Genomic DNA, 5,283 nt, shown 5'->3' on the forward strand with positions numbered 1-5,283 from the left:
CCCAAAGCCATGGGATGCCTATCCGCAGTTTTGTCAGCTTGTCTCCAGGTGTAGTGTCTGACCTCTGATTGGAGCAGTGTGCTCATTCTTAATGTCACCCGATTGTATCTCTAGTGGCTTGGCTAGTTCTTGTCCTTCGGGCCTGCGGCTAGCCTCTTACCTGCCCTTTTCTTTCTCATTATTCATAATCCAAGTGTCCCATCCCTACCTCTCAGAGAATTCTTTGGTCCTCACTACTTCTCTACCTCCCACAAACTGGGAAGGACATGGAGGACAGGGGCACCTGACAGTCAACGTCCTCTGCCCTTTCTATTTGAGCACCTTAGATCTGGATAAAGAGCAGGCCAGTGAGCAGGGCAAAGCCTGCTAGGAGCAGGATGACCTTGAGAATCCGCTGCTCAGAAGTGGGCAGCTCTTGGGGTAGAATTTTCAGGAAGGTGATATAGAGGAAGGTGCCAACTGCCATTCCCTCCAGAACAGATTGGGCCAACTGGTGCAGCGGCCCAGCTGACTCTGATAGAGCTGCCCCGAGCCCGATACCCAGAGGCGTCATACATGAGAAGAGGATCCCACAGCCAGCCACCACCTGTACCCGAAGGTGGCTCTGTAGCAGCCTCAGGGACAGGCTGACTGCCAGGATACCTTTGTGGAGCAGCAGAGCTAAGCACAGCTCCATTGCCCGAGCTCTGTCTCTCTGTAAACCCACAGACAAGCCCTCAAACAGAGTGCAAGGCTAGAGAGAAGACCAGTACACAGTCAGGCAGGGCTGAGGGCGCTGCTTGAGTTCCGCTGGCCTGGGGGGAGGGGGGGGCTGGTCCATCATGCCAATGTTGAGGCCCTCCATTCACTGCTCCCAGCAGAGTTCTCGTCTCTTCTGTATGTGGTGGACTAGACTGCTCCTTATAAGCCAGTGTGATGTGCTCCATCACCAAGACCAGGAAGAGACCTATTGCCAGGATGAACTCTTGCAAGGGGAACAGAAGCGTCACATGCAGGGCCGCCAAGGTCTCATCTATGGCAGCTAGGTAGTCGGGCAGCAGGTCCAGAAGACAAGTAGCCAAAAAGACACCTCCTGCGAAGCAGCTCATTAGACTTAGGGCTTTCTGGCCCGAGGCCGAGGATTCATGGCTAGCCCCTGGCCTTCGAAGGCAACAGGCTGCAGACGAGGGTCAACAACAGCAGCAATACCAGGGCCCCCAGTTTCACCTCCAGCCCCACCGGCACTGAGGGTTCTGAAGCTATTGCTTCTGGGCACCACACCAGGAGCTCTGGCTCCCCTCAGCGCCCCATGGTGCTTGTGGTATCAGTGACTCTCAGACCCTGGGAGGCCTTGGAAGCTGCCTTCTATACATTACATTTTTAAATGAACTACACAATCACAATGCCTTAATCAAGAGCAGAAATATACATATAACAAGATTGACCTCAAATTTGTATTAATAAATCTAGATTTATACCAAAAATAAAATTTAAAGATCCAAAGTATTAAATGAAACACTCATTCCTGTAGTGAGCCGGACAGGATCGCCATTACAAGATGGCGCCGACATCCTGTCTTGTTGGAAATAAACAACTCCATATTTGGCTATGCCTTTGAGAGCTGCACGTCCCCCGCTTCCCGCATGCACGGTGGAAGAGGATCCTTGAGCCTATCCCGATGCGGTCTGATGTCAGCTGTTGGTGGCAGCCAATCACAGGGCGACCCATGTGCCAATTCCCTATTTAAGCAGCTGCCTAAGTGCCCCCCTTCCCTTCGCTTCCTGCTGCCTCTCCCCTTCGCTCCCTGTCCCTCTTTTTCCCTCCCTCTTGTTCCATGCTCCCCATCAATCAAGGGCACTCCAGTAAAAGCGTGATCTGAGTGAAATCCTGGTGTGGTGGTCATTCTTCGTCGCCGGTCGAGAAGTCTGCCACACATTCCATCTAAAAATATTTAATTTGTACATCCGATTTATTTAAAATTTTATTTTAGATGTTATAAAATAAATTATTTAATGGAACTTGCTTGGGGTTTCAGCAGTTTAATTCATTATCTACCATGATGGAGGAAAGCATGCCAGCACGGTACTGAAGAAGTGGCTGAGCTCTACATTGGATCTGGAGGCAGTCAGGAGAGAGAACCTTTAGGCCTGACTTGAGCTTTGGAAACCCTCAGGGACACACTTCCTCCCATAGGGCCATACCTCCTAATCATTCCAAACAGTCATGTTCCCTGGTGAGCAAACATTCGAATCTATGAGCTTATGCTGGCCATTCTTACTCTCAAAAGCACTAACATTGATCATCAACAGTAAGGCTCATGGGATCTAGAAGGAGCTCATGGTGTATAATATCAACTTGCCAGCTTCCCTCAGTTGCCCTCACTCAGAGGGCATTTACTAGATCCAGGCCAGTCTGGGCTACATAGTAAGACACTGCCTCAATTCATGTAAATATAGATACAGATACAGACATAGATATAGGGAGTATATGGTCAAACTGTTGTATGACATATCTGAAGTGTTTTGGGAGATACATGGAAAGTAAACTCTAACTCAAATTCTGCAAATTCACTTCCCATTCATAAAGATTATATGATTTACAATCTTCCTCTTGCCTATGAAAGTTTTCCTCTCTAAGGAAAGACAGTGTCTGTCTATAGCGGTTTTCATTTTCCTCATGCTTCCAAAGAGTTGGTGAACAAGCAGGATGTCGCACAGTGTTGGGGACAGGGCAAATCCTAGAACTGCCTTCATTACTGATGTGAACATTGTGAAACTAAACAATTTGAAGAGTTGCAGGTGATGCTCATCACAGGAACACTTCCCAATCCAGATGGATCTGGAAAAAGGCCTTTTCTCTTTACTGTCCAGTGTCACAAACCAGATACACAGTGACCAAATTCTGGGATCTGATGTCCTCCTACTAGTAAAAGAACAATTTGGTCTCCGTTATGGCTGCATTGCAGGAAATATGGGTTCTCTCAAATTCTTCCCTGACTTGCATAATCAGAAGCCTAACCATTAAATTCAGTTCATTCATCCAGCAAATATGAAATTAGTACCTACTGGATATAAAATGAAGCCTGGATTCTCTCCTCCAAAGACTAGTTAGCATACTTTAAAGAATCTGCTGAGGTTGAGTCGTGGCCCATATAACAGAAACCAAAAAGAAGGCCAAAAGCCAGCCCAAGAGCAGTGAAGCAGATAGAGATCCCCAGGCAGCGCTCCCAACCGCCAGGCCAGATTTCATAGCGCTATACCTTGGGCAACTTCTTTAATGCTTCAGGAACCCTAATATGTGAGAAGTCAAAATGACAAAGAAGTCCCAGAACTGCTGACAAACTTCAGCAATTGGAGGCAAGCAAAGTCCATCTCATGCCTGGTGCAAAACAGCGCAGGCGCGCTGCTTGTAGATACCATCCTGTTTATCACATAAGTGCCCAGCCACTCTGGCTGGGAATGCTGGCTTGCCACTGTTTCCTATTTCTGACCACATGGTTTTTCCCAAACAAATATTGAGAAACACATTAAGCAGTGGGGAAAAGAGTAAAATTAGTTCTGAATGGCCCCAAATACTAGATTCATGCTAAGATTTAGACTCATTATATCTTTTCCTCTGTCACCAGAACTAGTCTGTCAGTCAAGGAGAGTAGCATTCAAATTACTGGAGTATCTCAGGGCACACGTGGCCTTTGTCTGCTTTAAAATTTCTTCCAAAATTCTTTTTGAAAATGGATGAGACTATAATTCATCTTTAATGTGCAGAAGAATTGTAAGAAATGCAAAAGTCTCTTAGGTGACATAAAAATTGAAAATCCTCCATAAAAAGGACCCACTTAAATGTCTGACTTGTAAAAGTAAATGTCGTTTTAAAATTTTTCATTTGTCACACTCCATGAGGTATCTCCTGCGTGCCATGCCGCTCCTCTCTATGTCCCTCTGCTCCATCGTTACAGCAGGGAGAAAATGTGGGGTTCCTTGTGCTTTGGTTTGTTACTGCTTGATGGGGCCAATCTGCCAACTTTTGGACTCACTCTCCTCTTCCCCAAGATTCCCAGAAGGCAGCTGGCCATCTCTTGACCAGGTAAGAAGCAAAGCATGCACCACAGCCGCCTCCCGAGCCTCTTCTTTGACTAAGTTTAGGTACTTAAGTACCAGAGGAGAATGGGGTTTTAGCCGATAAACAAAGATCAACAGGCTGAAATCTAAGGAAGTGGGTATGATTTGGGCTACAGTATTTCTGGGATCCCTATGGGAACATACTGCACACTCCCACTTCAGCAGGCTTTAGCCAAGAACTACAATACTACCCACCTCATATGACCAGTACATCTCCGAGAGCGGGCCCTGCCTTTGGTAACGCAGGACAGCTTCTTGCTCAGCCAGGCATCCCAGCCCTCCCGGAATTTCAGCCGCCACCCTGGACAGGTTGCTGGCACCTTGCTCCAGCTTGGTGCTCTGTGATTCACGTCATGCACTCAGTGGCGCTCGCATACAAGCTCCCAGACATCTTACAGTATCTGAATGAAACTCTTCATAAAACAAACATGAAAATCCATTACCAGCAGTCACCGAATGCTGGCACCTGACAAACAGCCAACCAGCCATCATCTGGGAACCAGTGCTGTGGGGCAGGTGACCTGGGAAAGAGCTGTTTACTGAAATGAGGTGTGTACCCCCCAAAAGCAAAAGACGCAGAGAAGTGCAGGATCAATGAAGCTGCTAATTAAAGCAGAGTATCAATCCCAGTGTTCAAAATGCTCTAGAAAACACAACACTGTCAACTTACTCAAACTTTCTAAATCCATTATTTTAAAAATCTGAAGCCATGCTGTAGTTATTGGCTGACTTGGCCCCTTGGTCACTGCTGGGAGCCAAACAATGCCCCTAAATCCTCCCAGCACTCTATTTTGCCTGACCTGGTAATCAGAGTAAGTGGGTCTCTCAATTCGCACACATTTTTAAAAAACTGAAATCTCTCCAAAACCAGAGGAAGATTGTTTTGTTTTGTTTTGTTTTTTTGGTTTTTCGAGACATGTTGTAATAGGAGCGGCAGGGCTGCATCCCCAGCACCCAGGCCACATGGCTAGCTTATGCCCTGAAATAACAACACACAAATTGTATTTTTTTAAACACTGCTTGGCCCATTATATCTAGCCTCTTCTCGGCTAACTCTCCCGCCTGGACTAGCCTATTTCTAATAATGTGTGTAGCCCACAAGGTGGCTTACCAGGGAGATTCTAGCCTACATCCATCCTGGGTTGGAGCTTCATCGTGTGTGCCCGGGAGAGGGGAGCATGGCATC

At 46.9% G+C, this 5,283-nt stretch overlaps 1 pseudogene; it reads right to left on the minus strand.

Moving 5' to 3' along the window:
- Positions 1–322: 322 nt before the first annotated feature.
- On the minus strand, positions 323–1,290 carry LOC121455995 (annotated as a pseudogene).
- Between the last annotated feature and the right edge of the window lie 3,993 nt (positions 1,291–5,283).

The sequence above is a fragment of the Microtus oregoni genome, unplaced genomic scaffold (genome assembly GCF_018167655.1).
Source record: "Microtus oregoni isolate MIOR12 unplaced genomic scaffold, Mior012 000014F_ref0000157, whole genome shotgun sequence".
Taxonomy (NCBI): domain Eukaryota; kingdom Metazoa; phylum Chordata; class Mammalia; order Rodentia; family Cricetidae; genus Microtus; species Microtus oregoni.